This window comes from Aquarana catesbeiana, linkage group LG05, assembly GCF_042186555.1.
Source record: "Aquarana catesbeiana isolate 2022-GZ linkage group LG05, ASM4218655v1, whole genome shotgun sequence".
Classification (NCBI taxonomy): Eukaryota; Metazoa; Chordata; class Amphibia; order Anura; family Ranidae; genus Aquarana; species Aquarana catesbeiana.
This window is the reverse complement of record NC_133328.1, coordinates 644,793,658-644,814,589: the sequence shown is the minus strand read 5'-3', so window position 1 is coordinate 644,814,589 and position 20,932 is coordinate 644,793,658. Positions and strand designations below refer to the sequence as shown.

At 44.9% G+C, this 20,932-nt stretch overlaps 1 long non-coding RNA gene across 1 annotated transcript; it reads left to right on the top strand.

The window, feature by feature from the left end:
* Positions 1-661: 661 nt before the first annotated feature.
* LOC141146190 (uncharacterized) lies at positions 662-20,650 on the top strand. Its single transcript, XR_012244754.1, has 2 exons — positions 662-3,265; positions 20,450-20,650. It is a non-coding gene; the product is annotated as an uncharacterized lncRNA (long non-coding RNA).
* Positions 20,651-20,932: the final 282 nt, after the last annotated feature.

Genomic DNA, 20,932 nt, shown 5'->3' with positions numbered 1-20,932 from the left:
TTAATACATTTTTTGCTACATAAAATGGCAGTTGATTCTTCCAAAGGGCAGTCAATCTTGCCTTTCAAATATGTGGTTCTGACCCTTTCCTACTCCCACCCAACCTAAAAAAAAAAAAAAAACACGTCATCTGATTGTACCTTTTTAAGAAGGTTGTATTATAAGAAGATTAGCTAAACAGACCTTCATGCAAATACATGTGTATAAAAATAATAAACAAACAATGTCCCTGTCTAGCTGGCAGCACAGCAAGTGCTGTGGTTTACGTCAACAATACCCAGAAACAACTCTAATGCATTCTGAGTTGCTGACCCGAAATGAGCATAGAGAGAAGAAATTGTGATACTCATTCACAGCATTTATGCTCTGGGTCTGTGACTCCATATTAATGTAGGTATATTACTTTTTAAAAGAGTAGGGAAGGGTTAAAACCCTCTTTTTGTGTCTGTGGCCCACTGGGGAGATTTACCGTCACTTCCTGTCCCATAAATGCAGCAGGAAATAAGAGGAGATCTTTGCACATCTTAGACAGCTGTCACCAAAACAGGTGACCCCCTTTAGAAGATTTACCCTTTTCACCTTTTGATAACAATTGTAACATTTTGGATTTTTCGTTACTTCATCTCTGTAATAATGGTCAACAGGACAAATGAGAAAGAAGAATCTCCCAAGAACTGCTGCACTGGAAATCTGACAGGGCTCTCCTCTCCTTTCCTCTCTTATCCTCTCTTCTCCTCTCCTCTTCTCTTCTCACAAGGCTCTGTACTCAGGCCCCTTCTATTCTATATTTATACCATCCCCTGACTCAATTGATAACCTCATATGGCTTCAAATGCCATCTCTATGATGATGACACCCAAATCTATCTCTCTACTCCTCAGATGTGGTGTATCTGGATTTTTCAAAGGAATTTGATACAGTTCCCCACAAACGTTTACTGTACAAACTAAGGTCTGTCGGCATGGACCATAGGGTTAGTACATGGATTGAAAACTGGCTATAGGGGCGAGTCCAAAAGGTGGTGATAAATGGCGAGTACTCAGAATGTGGTTAAAAAAGGTATGACCTCTTAGCCGCACACTCTGGACTCAACCAAATAAATTGATTTAAATAATTTATAATTAAATAATTAAAGTGAGCAGCCCGTAGTGTAACCATAAAAGTCAAATGTGAAATTAATAAATTCATACCGCGCTCAATAAACCAAACCATGTGATATAAATTACCCATATAAACATATGCATGTGACAAATAATATGAATGGACTATTTAAATGCAACAATATAATGATAATAAAGTTCATGAACCGCCACCAAACGATTCTTTAATCCAGTGCACAGTGAAAATGTAATATTGTGAAAGGTAAAAAGGTGCCGTCCTCCACCAATCTAGGCAAACATCCTACTCACCCATGACAGGTGTCAAATAGGCAGAAAATGTGTGTCACGATGCCCCCACCGAATACAGGCGTCTCTCCCCCAACCATGTGGCCAAACAGGATGTGTAGATCAGAAAAGGAAGAAAGAGAAGCTCTCCATAGTGTAGCGAGTAGCCGTTTATTTGAGAAATGTACTAATTCCATTAAGAACACATAAAATGGAGCTGACACGCCAAGTTGCGCTCCACCTGCACTCCAACCACAATGGCGGAAGTGATGTATCACATAAGCAACCCAAAAGTCACTGCCGCCATCGTGGTTGGAGCGCACAAGCTACACTATGAGGAGATATACACATATACGATGTAATGACATAAACACACACATAACTCATAGGTTGAATGGGATGGACTGGTGTCTTTTTTTCAACCTCACCAACTATGTAACTATGTAAGGAAAGAAGAAGAAAGACAAGTAAGAATAAAGAAAAAAAAACGATACAGAAAAAGAAGAAAGACAAAACAAGAAGGAGAAAGAAGAAGAAAGAAGAAGAAGAAGAAGAAAGGAAGAAGAAGGAGTATCAAAGAAGAAAGAAGAAGCAAATAAGGAGGATGAAAAAGAAAGAATAGAAAGAAGAAATACGAAGGAAGAAAAGGGAAAAATGAAAGAAAAAGAAAGAAGCAGAAAGAAGAAAAAAAGAAAAAAAAAAGGACGAAGAAAAAGAATAAAGAAAGGCAAAACAAGAAGGAGAAAAAAAAACAAAGAAGAGGGAAGAGAAATGAAGAGGAAGGAAGATGGAAGAAGAAAGAAGACAAAAGAAGAAAGAAGAAGCAAATAAGAAGGAAGAACAACAAAGAATAGAAGGTAGAAACATGATGGAAGAAAAAGGAAAGAAGAAAGAAAAAGGAAGATGAAGGAAAAACGAAAGAAGTAGAAATAAGAAAAAAGTAAAAAAAAAGGATGAGGAAAAAGAAGAAAAAAGAAAAAGAAGCAAAAAGAAACATGAAAGAAGAAGGAGAAAGAAGAAGGAAGAAGACGGAAAGAAGAAGGAAGAAGACGGAAAGAAGAAGGAAGAAGAAAGCAGTAAAGAAAAAAAAGACAAAGAAAAAGAAGAAAAAAGCAGAAATATGAAGGAAGAAAAAAAAACAAGAAGAGATAAAAAAGGAAGAGAAGAGTAAGGAAAAATAAGAAAAGAAGATGAAAGACAAGTAAGAATGAAGAAAAAAAAAAGGCTAACGAAAAAGAATAAAGAAAGACAAAACGTGAAGGAAGAAGGAGAAAGAAGGAGAAAAAAAGAAGAAGAAATATGATGAAACAAGAAGGGAGAAAAAGGAAGAAACATGAAGGAAGAAGAAGGGCAGAAGAAGAAAGAAAAATGGATTAAGAACAAGAATAAAGTAAGAAGGATGAAGAAAAAAGAATAATGCACATGTATGAATAGATTTAGAGAATACATGCTCATCGCAGAGTTTCCAGCTCATTGTATATAATCCTCCTTGTACTGACCCCGGGGTCACACAATGAGGGCGGTGAGTAATTTCTGATGAAGGGGAGGGTGATGGAGACTTCAGCTCTATATGACACACACAGATCTCCTTATACAGCTTCCTCAGGGGTTAATTAATCATCGAACAATGGATTATATGAGACAATATTTACTAAACGCCCCTGTCTGGTAACTGAACCCAGATCCTTATCTGCAGGTTTATATTCTTCATCACTTATCAGGGAGGACTCGGAGACACTGCGCGCAGCACCGGACAGAAAACAATGGACAACTGGGCCGTCTATCTCGTGATCTTCTGCCTCTTGGCTGCATATCAGGCGGCACCGATTCTCAAGAACTCCCCGGATTCGGATTCGGATTCAACCACTGGACCTGGCAACGTAAGTTCCGGCCAGGACTATCCATTCAATAACACTGCATTTGATGTGTATAGGGAGTCTGGAGGGTGCACACTGAAATATAATAAGCATAAAGTGTATCTAAAGTCAAAACTTTTTTTTTTTTAAATTTTGTATAGAGTAGAGAAGGACAGGAACCCCTGTCATGTTTACGTTACTATCTGCGTCTCCACAGGGAAAGAAGGTGGTAGGAAATTACAAATGTTCAGGTTGTCACAATGGGAAAATCTTCCAATGGGGACACCTGTTCAGGCGACAAGTGAAGAGGAATTTCAATCCCCCCACAAAGTAATGGCCCCGCCCCTACTCTCCAGCACCACCACCCTTGTATCTGGCGTGCACGCAGATGTGCAGACGGTCTCTATCGTGTGAACAGGGTAGTCTTAGATTGTACGAGGGGGTCTTCAAAATGTTTCCGCAATTTTATATACAGTATGTAACTTTGTTTTAAAAAGTGCGGAAACTTTTTGATGAACACTCAAAAGAATTGTAGATTTTAATGGACTTGGATGAATTAAAGCATAACTCCAGCAAACACGTTTTAAGCAGTTGCAGAGACAATTTTATTTTTTTGTTTGAAAAAAAAAAAAGATTTAAAGTGTATTGTGACAGACCTAGCCGGGAGAGAGACTTTTGGAGGGGACTGAATGCTAGCCTCTTGCCGATCGATCGTGGGCCCTGGCATTTAGGGGAACGGTGCTCTTTGTGAGCTGTATGCCTGGGGGCCGTTGAGGTGGTATTACTGTGGATTCGGGTCCTGGTCCCCCAGGACACACAGACTCTGGGGACCCTGGATTTGCCATATTAGAAATAGTGGCTGATTCATAATGCTGGGACAAATACTGTTAGGAGATGCTGATGTCAATTTCAGACACCTGTCTGTCTGTTGCCTGCTAGAATGTGTATTGTAAATAAGTCTCTAATATGGGATCTAAGAGTCATTAGATCCCCGTTGTTGTTTGTGTTAATTAACTCTACTATTGTGATAATGTTGATTGGGTTTTCTGAGCTACAAGACGGCCAGTCTGGCCTAAAGGTCATGTCTGAGTCATCTAGGCTGTCTAAAGGGATTAGTTAATTAGCCCATGTTAATTAGGTTTCTGGTCACAGGTGTATGTTCAGAGTAATATGAGCAGGAGGTATACACCTCCTCTTTGACTGTATAAAAGAGCCTGTATTCCTTTCATTAAAAGAGATTTCTGGTTGAACTTACATACAGCCTGCCTGGTGTTTGTTCTGAGCTACACAACTGGATTAGAACGGCACATAGCTGTAGTTCTAATCCCGGAGCACGGATGACCGAACCATCAGATGTTGCGATCTGCAATCTGATTCTATAGCAGCAGAGGAGTGTCGGGAGAGTGGAACCGAGCGAGCAGGGGCTCGTTACATGTATTTCTACTTTTTGCAACTACATTGGGATAACACCTACTTTATATTTGTTACATGTTCCCATTCACATAGCATAACTACTTAACCACTTCAATACCGGGCATTTTCACCCACTTCCTTCCCAGACCAATTTTCAGCTTTCAGCGCTGTAACATTTTGAATGACAATTGCACGGTCATGCAACACTGTACCCATATGAAACTTTGATCATTTTTTTTTCCCCATAAATTGCTTTAACTGACAATTGCGCAGTCGCTATAAACAAAAAGAGAGCGACAATTTGTAAAATAAAACAATATTTTTAACTTTTTTGCTAGAAAACACATCCAATAAAAAAAAGGTAAAAAATCGAATTTCTTCATCAATTTAGGCCAATATGTATTCTGCTACATGTTTTTGGTAAGAAAAAATCCCAATAAACATATATTGATTGGTTTGCGCAAAAGTTATAGCGTCTACAATCTATGTGATATATTTATGGACTTTTTATTTAGTTTTTTGTTTATTAATAATGGTGGCGATCAGAGATTTTTAGCGGGACTGCGACTGCAGAAAAATCTGACACTAAGTGACACTTTTTGGGCACCAGTCACACTAATACAGTGATCATTGCTTAAAAATATGCATTGTTACTGTAAAATGACACTGGCAGGGAAGGGGTTAACATCAGGGGCGATCAAAGGGTTAAGTGTGTTCCTAGGGAGTATTTGCTAACTGTGGGGGTGGAATGCTGTGACTGGGGAAACACAGAGATCCGTTTTTCTGCTTAGTAGAAACACAAGATCTCCATCTTCCTCACTCACAGAATGGCGGTCTGCCTTGTTTACATAGGCAGACCGTCGTTCTTCCTCTCCTGTCAAAGATTGCAGGTGGCCTGCAGTCATCGACAGGTATGTGATTTTGCACTTTAGAGACACCCTGCCGCAGTATATGTACGTGGGACGGTCCTTAAGTGGTTAAAGCATGCTAAACAGCACAGCACTGATTCTGCCTGTTCCTGTGTCCCCCTGTCTCTGCTGACCACAGTAATCATGGCTGCTGAGCCCTGAAACCGTGGTCAGTTTACGTACCTCCTTCATTACGCTGATATTTGTTTAAGGTATTTAGAATTAGAATTTAGAAAAAAAAAACAGACACATAATAGTTTAGATCTTGCTAAAACAGAGGGGATGCAAGTTATTTATTATCCTGACTTCACAACCACTTTAAGTACCCTCCCAGCAGCCAGCATCAGGTGGAGATTGATTACGAGAGTTGGCAGCTGGGAGAGACCCGCTGGTGGACACTGGAACTACAACTTTCCACCCAAGAAACCACAGTGCCACCAGCAGGGGATTCAGGTCCTGGCAAGTATTGTCACCCCACCGTATGCAATTCTTAGTTGGCCTTTGAGATGCCTATCAGGTAGACAAGATAGGCGGCTTGCTATGGGGGGCACCCGAGCACAGTGGCGTATCTAGGGTATGGCACATATGGCAAGTGAAATGGGTGCCATATATAGGGGGCGCTCGTCAGTACTGTCTCTTTGCGGGGGGTGGCAAAAAAGCCCCCCCGACCCGTCCTCCCAACCTGAGTCCCGCCTTGCACGGCCGAATCCCGCACATATACAGTCTGCGGTGGCCGGCGTCTTGCTGTAGCATGGCACTAGTGAAGGGCAGTATGGAGCGTACTTGGCCATCTGGAGGGGAGGGACTGGCACCCCCATAGAGTGGCCGGTGACTGGCCATTCAACTAGCGGAGGCGGAGCCTAATGCTCCGCTTACCCTCCTTCTCTGGCATCCTGGCAGGGTCTGTCTTTTTCCAGAGGCGGACGTGGGGAACCCCCAGGCAGTGGCATCGCTATGGGGGGGGGGCGGAACGTACCCGGGTGACACCATCCATCCAGGTATCAGTTGTAGGGACAGGTGCTGTCAAGCGCCCCCCCATCAGTGAAGCAGTGACAGCATGCTTCTTCTCATCTAAAGAGAAGAAGCAGTGGCACTGTGACAGGGGAGAGGCGAGCTGCGGGCTGTCTAAAGGTTTCCCCCGTTCACCACCCCTACTCTTTTCCTGTCAGCTGAGCAGGATAAGAGAGGGGGCTCTTTTTCAGATTCACCGCCCAGCTTCCCGCCTGTTTTTTCCCCCTCCCCATTGGCCACAGCAGAGGCCAATCAAAAGAGACTAGGTGAGCATCATGGGACATGTAGTCCCAGAAGATTGGCGGCCCCATTGTTCTCCAGAGGGAGCTGGCTACACCTCCCAGCATGCACTCTGTTGAGGGAGGAGAGAGAGATCCAAGGAACAAGCTGAGGGAGTGAGTGCTACACTGTAGCAGCCAGTTACAGGAGACAGGAGAAAGAAAGAGAGGACTGTGCTGGGGGAAGCCAGAGAGAGTGTCACGCTGCCCAGCACCACCAGAGAGAGCGCCAAGCTGCCCAGCACCACCAGAGAGAGCGCCAAGCTGCCCAGCACCACCAGAGAGAGCACCACGCTGCCCAGCACCACCAGAGAGCACCATGCTGCCCAGCAGCACCAGAGAGAGCTCCACGCTGCCCAGCACCACCAGAAAGAGCGCCACGCTGCCCAGCATCACCAGAGAGCACCACGCTGCCCAGTACCACCAGAGAGGGCGCTACACAACACAGGGTGAGCGAACATCCAGTCGGAGGGATCACTGCTGCTGTTTCGCTGGGTCTGGTAAGAGGGCCTGTCGGCCATTATGCATTACTGATCCTAGGGACTTGTAGTTTTGCTAGCCATTTTTTTTGGTAAGGTTATCTGAAAGATGGGTTTCCAATGTTTTGACAGGGACGCAGTTTCGATGCTTGCCATAGGCGCCATTTTCACTAGATACGCCTCTGCCCGAGCAGGCTCACTCCCAAGCCGCTGTTCTGTGTGTCCATTCACACACGGAGTTTGGCTCAGCCCCACCCCCACTCTCTCCTCATTGGCTCACTGGCTGTGATTGACAATGGCTCCCGCTGATGCTCCCGCTGAGGAGGAGGATACATTTGAGCAGAAGGAGGATATGCAGAGAGCAGTAAGCCAGTTACCACGGCCCTCAGGAACGGTAGGTGTACCTGAGATGGGGTGTACAAATGAGCTAGCTACCGGCCAGGAGGAGCACGTAAATGGGCCTACCATATGCAATCCCATATCCTGAGACAGTGTGGGGTGATCAAATTGTGAGGTTAGAGGTGAGGAGTCCGTAGATAGAAGGGAAGACATCCCCATCCTGTACCATAAACGTAAGGCAGCAATGGTCAAGGGGGAAGAAGAGGAAAGCCGCTGTAACTCCTGTCCGAATCCCCAAAGAAGGACCCGTAGGTCAAAGTCAAAGTCCTGTTGAACCATAGTGGATTCTTTAGGGAAGGGGCGAGGGAACCATTCCAATACCCTGGCTAATAGGGCTGCCCTGTGGTAGAGTACGAAATCTGGTAGGCCCACCCCTCTCTGAAGTTTGGGGTAGGTAAGCAATGTATGGCGGATGCGGGAGTGCCCCTGATGCCAAACAAAAAGTATAGACATTAAGCGTAGAGAACTAAAGAAACCTTTAAGGACAGTTATGGGTATAGTCTGGAACAAATAAAGTAGTTTACGGAGAGTATCCATTATGAGCGTGTTGACGCAACCAAACCATGGTATAGAGGATGAATTCCAGGCATATAGGTCCTTCCTGATTTGAGACAATACGGGGGGCATAATTCAGGGCATATAAGTCTGACAAGTTGGAAGGAATCGTTATCCCTGGATATGAGATACCCCTAGTGCCCCATTAAAAGGAGAAATTAGATCTCACTTGAGCAAGGGTATTGGCAGGTAGGGATAAGTTAAGGGCTTCTGTCTTGGACATATTCAATTTAAAGTTACTGAATTCCCCAAATCTGTGGAATTCCTAAATGAAGGAGGGTAGTGACGTATGAGGTTGTTGTATATATACTAGTAAGTCATCCGCATAGAGCGAAAGTTTGTGATTAGAAGAGGGCATTTGGATCCCAACTATAGAGAGTCGTTTTGCCTGATAGCCCTAGATAGGTGTTCAATCACTAGAACAAAAAAGCAAGGGGGATAAGGGACACCCCTGGTGAGTCCTGTTAGAGATATGGAATGGTGCTGATGAGGAATAAGGATGAGCCCCCCGGTTCGGTTTGCACCAGAACACGCGAACAGGCAAAACATTCGGACGAACACACGAACACTGTTAAAGTCTATGGGACACGACCATGGAAAATCAAAAGTGCTCATTTTAAAGGCTTATATGCAAGTTATTGTCATAAAAAGTGTTTGGGGACCCGGGTCCTGCCCCAGGGGACATGGATCAATGCAAAAAAAAGTTTTTAAAAACGGACGTTTTTTCGGGAGCAGTGATTTTAATAATGCTTAAAGTGGAACAATAAAAGTGTAATATTCCTTTAAATATCGTACCAGGGGGATGTCTATAGTATGCCTGTAAAGTGGCGCAGTTCAGAAGTGATACTGGGGAGAGGGGGGCATGACCGGATGTGAGATGAAGGAGTGAGTGGAGTAAGAGCGTGAGGCTGTGTGTGAGCTCTCCCTCTGTCTCTCCCCTCGGTGCAGTGATGTGTGGAGACCGCCGCTTGGTGTCGGAGCGAGCGGGGAGCCTGAATTGATAGATCTGGTCGCTGAGCCATGCACCCTCCAACCTCCCCCCCTCCGAGTGGTGCAACGAGAGAGGAGGAGGAGTGTAACTCCAATGCCGAGGAGAACTGCGAGCTTTACCGAGCCGGTCAGGTGACGCCTGAGTGTTTCTTGGAGCGCAGTGAGAACTTGCTAGAGAGAGGGAGCACATGAGGAGAAGGCCTCTGCGGCGTTACTGCTGGGGCAACTGCGAGTGCATGGTGACAGGACTCGGGAGGAAAAAGTGGGACATCTGAGGTGAGCTGAGCCGGGATCTCTGGAGAGGGACCTGAGAGGTATGAGTGATGCCCCCCGTTAGAGGGCCGGAACTGACCCAAGTGGTGAGTGGCTTTTTTATTTTGAATAAATCCCTTTGCTGGATGCTGGGTGCACTGGAAAGGAGCTATTGGAAGGGTGAGTAGGCTTGATAATTGAATCATCTGAACTGTGAATAAGTTTATGCATTGGGCTCTGATAAATGAACTATCTGAACTGTGAATAAGTCCATGCATTGTGCTTGGATAAATGAACTATCTGAACTGTGAATAAGTCTATGCACTGTGATTGGATAAATTAACTATTTGAACTATGAATAAGTCAATGCATTGGGTTCTGATAAATGTAGTATTTGAACTGTGAATAAGCCCATGTACTGCGCTCTGATAAATGAACTATCTGCGAATAAGCCTAGGCACTGGGCTCTGATAAATGAACTATCTGCGAATAAGCCTAGGCACTGGGCTCTGATAAATGAACTATCTGAGAATAAGCCTAGGCACTGGGCTCTGATAGATGTCAATTTATGATTTGCCGCTGACTGTTCCTCTAAATCAGAGTATACGGAACTTTGCGTCTTTAGCAGTAGAGGCCACTGAAATACGGATCTATAAGATTACAGATCTTTAGCCTTACTGCTTAGAGGACATTGTTATATACTATTTCAATATCTTAGCCTCGCTTAAAAACCAGTCTAGGGGCCCAGCTCTTGATATGTATAAAGATTGAAGGAGGAGGGGAGGGAGGGGGGAACCCCTACCTTATTTTTTTCTCCTCCTCGTTTCCCTTTAATTGCAATAGCTATAAACACCCGAAGGACTGTGGCTTATAAAAACAGCTATGGCAACAACAAGAAGAAGAGGCGATGTAAGGTAAACCGGACCTCCACCACTAAAAGGCCAGTGCGGATACTTGCTCATGCTCGTACACATTGCACTCGTGCTAATATTCATATGGAAAGGACCAACATAATTCCCGCAATGCCAGTTCATCGCACACGGATATGTGCACACACCAATTAGCACTTGGCGCCCAGTGGCCTATTTAAACTGCTCTGTCACTGTAAACAGCGCTGGATGATCTTCAGCTTCTTCCTGACCTAACAAGACCTGATCTGCTGCTCCTGTTTGTTTGTGCATGACCTGGCTCACCTTTGGACTTCGCCTCTGCTTGTTCCTTTACTCTGTTACCTGGTATCCTGACCCTGGCTTTTTTACTGGACTTGATCTGCCTACTGATTTGGTACCACATTGCCAGGCTGTTCCCGACCTTGGCCTGCCTTCTGGACTTGCTTTGCCTGCTGATTCGGTACCCTGCTGCCTGGTTGTTGCTGACTGCTGCTTTTCCCCTGGTTCCGCTCCTGCCCATGCTCTGGTGCCAAGCTGCTTCTGCTTCCTGCTCCAAGGACCATGGCTGCCAGCTCTACCCACCTACAGAGGCGACATCACCAGCCAGCTACCCGGCACTCATGCCACTCCTTTACGCTTTCTGTTCCCACCTTCAGAAGTGTAGGCGGGAGGAGCAAGGGAGGCCTCCATCACATTCCAGTCTGCACCAGGTACGTGATAGGTGAATAGCAAATGCAGCCGGAGAATCTGGGAACACAACAATTGCGTTCCTCAAAGGAAAAAAAACCCCAAGCAGCTGCAGCAAAATTAGAAAGCTTTGTCCATACCTCGGTGCAGACACCCATAAAAGGAGCCCAACAGGTTAAAATACAACAGGGGGTGCCAGCGGACATCAGCCCTAGCATCAGCTGCCTCAACAACAAGAACAGTGAACAGTAAGAGTACAAGGCCGACAGAGCAACTTGAAGAGAAACTCTCTGACCCTAGTCCTATCCCTGAGAAAGAACCGTCATTGAAGGATGTACTTCAGGCTGTAAACGCATGTAAATTTTCATTAAAGGATTGTGACCAAATGAAGGGGGTAAAGGAGGATTTAATATTGGTCAGACAAGACCTTCAAAAAACGGCAGAAAGAACAACAGTCTTGGAAGGGGGTCCAATAAGTCAAATAGAAGATGATATGCACCCATTAAAACATGATGTTAAAAATATGAAAGATCAGATTAGTATATACGCTTCAAAAATGGATGAGATGGAGAACAGGCTTCGAAGAAATAATGTGAGATTGGTGGGGCTGCCAGAAAGGAGTGAGGGTTCTGACCCTATAGATTTTTTCGAAAAATCGTTTGTACAAGTATTTGGAAAAGAGTCATTCTCGCCGCTGTTCTCAATTGAGAGAGCACACAGAGTTCCTTTTAGAGCCCCACCACCAGGAGGATACCCAAGACCAATATTGATGAAATTTCTTAATTATAAAGACAAAGTGATACTCCTACGGAAGGCAAGGGAAGAGGGGAATATTTCCTATAAGAGAAACCAAAGTCTCGTTCTACTCAGACTTTTCGTTTGACCTGCAGAAGCGCAAAGCAGGTTTTACTGAGATAAAACGCTCTTTACAAAAATTCTGAATAACATATGTACTGCTTTATCCAGCACGGCTACGAGTAGTAGCACTGGGAGGAACAGATTTTTGATACTCCGACTGGAGCGGCAAAGTGGTTGGAGGACAAAAATGAGAAACTGCAGACAAATTGAATGAGGGAGAGAGGAGGGGGGAGGGGAAGGGAAGAGAAATCTGTGTGGTTTGATTGATTCCTTTTTTTTTTTCTCTTCCTCTTTTCCTTTTCCCCCCTTGTCTCCCATTGAATGGAGATATGGACTGATTGACGGGGGGGGGGGAGTGGGGAGGGGGGGACACACATACATGAGGAATGGGTTTAGTTCTGATATTATTAGAGATGGGCGAAGGGTTCAGCCCGAGTATAAGTTCGGGCCGAACTTTGGTTGTTCGGATGTTCTGCGAACACTGAACAATATGCGGTGTTCAGGGCAAATTCGAAAGCCGCTGAAATACCGTTAAAGTCTATGGGACACTAACATGAAGAATCAAAAGTGTTCATTTTAAAGCGTTATATGCAAATTATTGTCATAAAAAGTGTTTGGGGACCCGGGTCCTGCCCCAGGGGACATGTATCAGCGCAAATTTTTTTTTTTAAATTGCCGTTTTTTCGGGAGCAGTGATTTTTTTAATGCTTAAAGTGGAACAATAAAAATGAAATATTCCTTAAAATATTGTGCCTGGGGGGTGTCTATAGTATGCCTGTAAAGTGGCGCATTTTTCCCGTGTTTAGAACAGTACCACAGCAAAATGACATTTCTAAAGGACTGATCGCGGCTGCAATGAATTGTTGGGTCTCGGCAATATAGATAAAACTCTTTAAAAAAAAGAGTATGGGACCCCCCCTAGTCCATTACCAGGCCCTTTGGGTCTGGTATGAATACTAAGTGGATCCCTGCGCCAAATTTTTTTTTTTAATGGCGTAGTGGTCCCCCCCAAAATCCATACCAGACCCTTCAGGTCTGGTATGGATTTTAAGGGGAACCCTGCGCCAAAATTTAAAAACAAAATGGCATAGGGGTCCACCCCAAAATACATACCAGATCCTTATCCGAGCACGCAACCTGGCAGGCCGCAAGAAAATGGGGGGGGGCTGAGAGAGAGCACCCCCCCTTCCTGAACCGTACCAGGCCACGTGCACTCAACATGGGGAGGGTGCTTTGGGGTAGCCTTGTTCTTCAAGTTGGATGGTTTGCGCTTGTGAACAGCAATCTTTAAGTCTGACCACAGATTTTCTATTGGATTGAGGTCTGGGCTTTGACTAGGCCATTCCAGCACATTTACATGTTTCCCCTTAAACCACTCAAGTGTTGCTTTAGCAGTGTGTTTGGGCTCATTGTCCTGCTGGAAGGTGAACCTCCATCCTAGCCTCAAATCACACACAGAGTGCTACAGGTTTTGCTCAAGAATATCCCTGTATTTAGCACCATCCATCTTTCCCTCAACTCTGACCAGTTTCCCAGTCCCGACTGCTGAAAAATATCCCCACAGCATGATACTATCACCACCATGTTTCACAGTGGGGATGGTGTTCTTTGGGTGATGTGATGTGTTGGGTTTGCTCCAGACATAGCGTTTTCTTTGATGGCCAAAAAGTTCAATTTTAGTCTCACCAGACCAGAGCACCTTCCTCCATACATTTTGGGAGTCTCCCACATGCCTTTTCCCAAACTCAAAACGTGCCATTTTGTTTTTTGCTGAAAGTAATGTCTTTCTTCTGGCCACTCTGCCATAAAGCCCAACTCTATGGAGCGTACGGCTTATTGTCGTCCTATGTACAGATACTCCAGTCTCTGCTGTGGAACTCTGCAGCTCCTCCAGGGTTACCTTAGGTCTCTGTGCTGCCTCTCTGATTAATGCCCTCCTTGCCCGGTCCGTGAGTTTTGGTGTTATGCCGTGTCTTGGCAGGTTTGCTGTTGTGCCATGTTCTTTCCATTTGGTTAAGATAGATTTGATGGATCATCAAAGATTTGGATATTTTTTTATAACCTAACCCTGACTTGTACTTCTCAACAACATTGTCCCTTACTTGTTTGGAGAGTTTCTTGGTCTTCATGGCAGTGTTTGGTTAGTGGTGCCTCTTGCTTAGGTGTTGCAGCCTCTGGGGCCTTTCACAAAGGTGTGTCTATGTAATGGCAGATCATGTGACACTTAGATTGCACACAGGGGGACATCATTTCACTAATTATGTGACTTCTGAAGGTAATTGGTTGCACCAGAGCTTTTTATGGGCTTCATAACAAAGGGGGTGAATACATACATGCCAATTATCAGTTTTTTATTTCTGAATAATAGTTTCATGTATTGTAAAGGACTAGCGTCAGATGTAGAGCTTTAAGGACACCGCCACTCGCTGGTTCTTCTTTTTAAGGGCTTTGTTTGTCCATTTTTATTAAAAGCAAGTTCAGCAAACAAACATAGGTTTCCCTCGCAGGGGTTTCCAGCATTCCTTTTTCCATCAACAAAACAACATTCAGCCTAGTTGGCTCTCACTTGCAGCTCTGCTGCTCTGGCCTTACACTCCAGGCTCTTGTCTGTCCCGTACAGAGACTGTTTCACCGACCACCTTGGTGCATATAGCTAGCAGCCTCTTGCTGCACTGGCTCCCCTGTGGAGCCCTCCTGACTCCTGGTACTCAGACTTCCTATCTGCCGGGGTGGAGCCCAGAACTATGGTCAGGTTACTACTAAAAGCTCAGCACACACCTGACCAATCAGTATGCTGGTCTCTTCTCAAAATCAGGACCCAGGACTGGGGACTTCATCCCACCCGGATCTCTCAGAAATCCCCACGCTCCAGGTCCCAAAGTGGACTTTGCAAAACACTGAGGAAACTGAAAGGCCAGTTTCCTCTTCATGTTACAAGCTCCCTGGAGCCCCTCAACCCGTCCAGTTGAGAATTCTGGGTCACAACCTCCTTCTAGACCCTGGCAGGGCAACGCTCTGCCACATATCCCCCCCCCCTGTTTTGACCCCGGAGGGGGGCGTAACAACACCAGCCAAACCTCTTCAAATTGGCACCTCTGTGCCAGATACCACCCACAAGGGCCACACCCAGTCTTATCAGGTGACTTTCACTGTGTCCCCCTGCTACACTGACTTGGGTACTACAAAGATACCCCTGTTCCTTTTTACGGGTGTGCTTTCAAAAAGGCCATCTGCTCATTTTCTTTAGGCCAAACACTTTAACACTAGGGGACTTACTGAGGTCTTTGACATTTTTTCCCAATCTTTTTCTCTTTACTTCTAAAGTGGTCACATTTTTAAACACCTTTTTAGCCATAAGTGTGGGCGCTTTTATTTGGGGAATTAAACTCTTTTAAAGACGCCTTGTTAGGCTTTGGGCCTATTCCTACTGCACCTATTCCCTCTTCTGTGTCTGTCATACCATTATTCATCTTCCTGTATTTTTTAAGATTAACAGTGAAGCAATCTATGCAATAATATACAATCTAATATGTCCTATATAACTATTGCATACATGTATTAAATTGCCTATCCCTATGAATTAGCTAGTCTATAAGAGTCTGATAAGCACAATGATATACCAAACACATCTGCTTAGTAAACAATGTTACATTTATTTCCCAACAAAATAGGAATATATTAAACAGCAGAATTAGGAAACTAACATAAAAGGAATTACAATTTTACAAAGCTTACAATCAGAACACAATACAAGAATATACTTATCACATCCTCTAGCTAGACTCCTCGGCTGGTCTCAAGATGTTGAAAGAGAGAGCTCTGTTTGAAACATCCCTTTTTACAATCACACCTCATCCAAACCCCCTCCCATTGCCGGCCCATCTCGATTTTTGACGAATCAGAGTGTCCCGGGGGCGTGTCTCCTCAACAGGTTATATGACTGACCGTCCAGGGGTATTGTCCACTAGGGGGCAGCGTTTGTCCATGAATCACCACTGTCCGACCTGAGTCAAACCTTCACAGATATCTGGATCTTTGATCTTCTGTATCTCAATTCATCAATTATCTCTGCCAGTCAGGCTCTCTTTGAAGCTCGCAAGTAGAGCAGTTAATCAGGAATTCTCATAAACAGATCAGAGCCAGCATTGTCATGCACAGCTAGAGGCTTAACGGGCTACATTCCAACCTGGGGGGGGGGGGCATCCTGTCCTCCAGGGAGTGTGAATACCTTTATACTTTAAAAAACCATGGACGGCAGGCTGATTTTGGGAATAAAAACAGATATGTACAAAATCCAGAAATATGACATTGGACCATGTCGACTTCCAACAAACAGCAACCATGTCACCTTGACCATCGGGTCTACCCTTATTTTTGTTGTTACCCATGGTAACCGAAACGTTTACCAGTGCATTGCACTTTTCCTCATTGTCCGAAATATCACCACATTTATCTGAACTCATATCACTAGTGTTCTGCAAGGCAGTGTCTGGAGGAGAATCGCACAAATCGGAGTTGTTGTCTACCATGGCAACGTCACCAACCCTCAACTCCACTGCCACATGATCCTCTCCCAACAACTGTCCTGATACCTGATCATCATCATCCAATTTCACCTTTGGGTTGATGACCCCAACCACATCACACATACTTGTGCCCTCTGGCACTTCTGCCCAGACTTCTGTCCTGTCCAACCGTACCCCAGAGTGCCTCTCATACACAACCTCCGTATGACGCAATCCAGCACACTGCGAGACAACTTTCCACATTTACAATAATTGCATTAAAAGCTTCCAACTTTGGCAATCTCTGCATCGTACAGCCTGTAACATCCGGCTCCATTTAGGCATACCCCGTGGTACAAGTTCTCCAAACGTAGGAGAGGATGGCAGGATATACACCGGCTGTACACTCCAATATTCTAATATTTCTCTCAGCATATCTGTCATACAAAGGCAGTGTGATTCCACACCTAAGACCTTCCTGGGCTCCTTCATGTCCCTAGGGATGTGGAAAGACTCATTTACTGATGCCTTAGAGGTGGCGCTTCTTAAATGGGCTTCCTCCCCACTGGAGGTATCCAATGCAAGAACCTGGTGCTCTCCTAGAGCGCAGACAGGTGCGGGAGTCACCACAAAACTCTCAGGCTCAATGTCAATGGTCTGTTCCAGGTCTTCTCTATGGATAACATTCGTTTGGTGTACCACACCAATAACTCCTTTATGGGTTGTGGACACAACCTCTGCTATGTGCACAATCTCTCTTGGCCCTTCCATCTCCTGAGGAATATCCTCTGCAACAGCAGCAAGTGAGTCCTGGTCCAGAAGCTGCTCTGCAGTCCCTCCATTTAGCACAGCAGAAATGGTGTCAGCTCCATTGTTACACACTGAGTCCTCTTTCAATAAAGCCAACAGACTTGTTGTCCATCTGTCCCAGTCTATTTTCTCTGGGCTCCCATCACAGGTACTACTCAGTACCGCTCCAACTGCCAAAGGAGACACAGGACAGAGTGGTTCCACAGCAGGCACATTGCACATATCACTTTTGTTTATACTAACCTGTGGCAAAACACTTTTAAACACAGCAGGCTGCAATACCATAACTTCACCACCTTGCTCGGGTGGCGCTTCATTAAACTCATGAAGACTTTTGCTGTCAGCAGTGACAGACCGCAGTAACCCATTATTACCACAAGTAATTTCAGACATTTTAGTTTTACCATTTGACACGTTCTCATCACCAAGGTCAAGTACCCTCTTTTCCATCAGAGAGGCACCACAGTTGTCCCGGGCAACCTCTGGCTCCAACACACAGCGCTCCCTTGAGGTTTCTAGGGACACATCTGCAGGCTTATATACTGCTGCTAAGAGGAATAGGCTATCCTGCTTAGCGATCACCCCTACCTGATTAAGCATCACATTATCAGCATTAGTCAACTCAATACCAGTATGATCATACCCCTCAGTAAGTCTCACATCATCACATTCAGTTTTAACACTTGCCTCCCCCTGGACAGGGCACTGCACTGAGGCAAGTCCTTTTCTGCACCAACAGTGGATCTCCCCTCTGGGATCACTTCCACTTCAGTGTGAGCAATTCCACAGTCAGCCCTTCCCATGACTTCAACAGCAACAGTCTTACCCATCCCAGTAACAGGTCTTGCCATGTTCATTTGAGTACGTTGACTTTCTTGTACTTTACATCTACTGGCTGACTGCCTCTATTCTTCCTACTGACACCAATGATGGGGCACTATTCTTCCTACTGACTTTAATGATGTGGTACTTTTCCTTCCACTGACACCAATAATGGGGCACTATTCCTCCCACTCACACCAACATCTGGCCCCCCTGAAGAACAGTAAACTGGCCCTTTGTTTAGAAAGTTTGAACCCCTGCCCTAGAGAATAAAATGGCAGTCGTTGCAATTTTTTTTTGCCACACAGAGAAAATACACTTTAATGAATAAAAAATAAAAAAAACATAATATATACCCACATTTTTTTGCAATATATGAAAGATGATGTTAAGCCGAGTAAATAGATACCTAACATGTTACACTTTAAATTGCGCACACTCGTGGAAGGCCGCCAAACGACGGTACTTAAAAATCTTCATAGGCGACACTTTAAAACTGTTTATAGGTTACCTGTTTAGAGTTACAGAGGAGATCTAATGCTAAAATTATTGCTCTCGCTCTGACGTTCCCATCGATCCCTCACATGTGTGGTGCAGTCCCCAAATCTCTCCTCTACCCTGAAAAGCAAAAGATCAACATTTTTTTTTTATCTTTTGCTTAAAAAAAAACAAAAGCCCTGTTTCCATGTGGCCGGAACCAGAAGTGACGTCATGACATCGCTCCGGTCCTCCTAGGGCATAGAGATGAGCAGAGGCCATCTTTCCTTCGCTCACCTCTATGCCAAGCCGCCGCCACGCCGGCATCTATCTGCAGCCATACCCCCGGTATTTAGCATAAAACAAATGACGTATTTTCGCCCAGTTAGGCAGTCGGCATGTGGTTTAAGTGATATTAAAGAGGAGCTCCAGCCCCCCCCCCCCCCCCAAATACTGTAGCTGCTGACTTTTAATATTGGGACAATTAGCTGTTCAGGGATCCCGTGATCTCAGCACCCCAGCTGATTTTCCAATTGGCTCTCGGGTGCAGCGGCCGCCATTCGTGGTAAGGGAAACCGAAAGGTTCCCTACTGCGCATGCACGTTGCACGCTGTACTTTCTAACTGGCCCGGCGGTGGAAGAAGGAGGAGGGGGGCCGAACTTCCGGGGGAACCACTCCGCATCTCACCGCAGCCAGGTCTCCCAGAAGTGGGGACAGGTACCTGCCAAAAGCAGGTACCCGTTCCCCCCCCCCCCTAAATGTGGCACTGGAGGGAGGAGGAAGCAAACAAACAGAGCTTCCACTTTCGAGTGGATCTCGGTGTCACAAACTCCACTTGAGTGCTTCTGTCAGTATACAGCCTCCTCCTGTCTGAACATCAGAGATCAGATATTATAGCCACCCGTACAACATTAGCCGACACTAGCTTGCAGGAACATGGAATGTTTATTTGACACCCTCACACAAAATATATACCACCGGAGGACATCCCCCCCCCCCCCCGATTATATTACCCTAACAATACAAACTGTAACCAAGAACATAATTAACAAAAGCTAATTAACTTGTCACTTAACCCAGCCTAGGTGACTCAATGCCCACCCAGACAATGTTGTGATTAATCAGATATCCGCACTTCAGGCCAGACTTGCCGGCATCAAACTCCTAAAGTACAATACACATTGCTACAAGTGTAAACACATCCCCCAAGGATTTGCTAGAAGAGACAAAAGGTGTTCCAATTAGCACAATTAACAATAAAAACAGTGATCTTCCCCCTCCTCAGCCTAGTAGGCAACAAACTATAGCAGGAGACCTCAGTAGCAGACTGCCTGGCTCCTACATTGAAGAACGTGAAACAGAGGCCAATGTGCCCAGCTATTTCAATGTATAGTTCAGAATCAAACAAACCAGGAATAGTCTTTATATATTTCCTGGGAGATATTGTGGATAAATATTACTGTCCCATCGGAAGTCATCCAAACCGCGTTCTCAGTGTCCGATAAGTGGTGGTCCATCATTAGAGAATGATCTGCTCTCTCCCTGGGCCATAGTCAGTGGGTAAGAGGCTTGCTCCTAGTCCTCTCCAGAAGCCCCTATCTTGGTTAGGTCTGTCACACTCTGCTTTATAGGCTTCTTTAACCACTTCCAGCCCAAGGACGTCATATTGACTTTCAGTGGTGATATCTGAATGATGCCTGCACATGCCTGACCTTGTTTTACAATTTAGCTACAGTAGAGAAAAGTCAGATGGACAGAAATACAAATCTATGGGGGGGTGTAACAGATCAATTACACATATGAATTTCATCGATGTGTTTAGCTATTTGCTCAGATTTTAGCTCTATGCCAACTTTTTTTCTGTTTTATGCAGGTCACAAATGAAGGACTGAAGAAGAACGATTCACAACCTGCCAGACCCCAGAATCTCCAAGAGCCAATAAATCTGTTACTTCCTGAGAACAACCAAGTCTCCAGCCTGATTGGCAGCTGCAATCTATGCATCATCAACTGGCATCCACAATGAGCTTTAATATGCATTGTCTGCCACTCAATAAAGTGATGTAGAAACGCATATATATATTTATTGTATGTAGTCTTTTTTACATGTTGGATACTATTAAACCTGATCACAAGAGAAGAGAAAACCTCTGAAAAATGTAAGCAGTTGTGGTTTGGACAAAGTTTTTAACCACCTGCTGACCGCCATGCGCATTGTGCTCCTTAAAAACAACCACACCATCTTTTTTCCAAAGCAGCCTGAGGTTACCTGTGTGGTTTTCTTTGTATCCTGAACAACTCCTCTGGCGGTTGTGGCTGCAATCTTTCTTGGTCTACCTGACTTTGGCTTGGTATC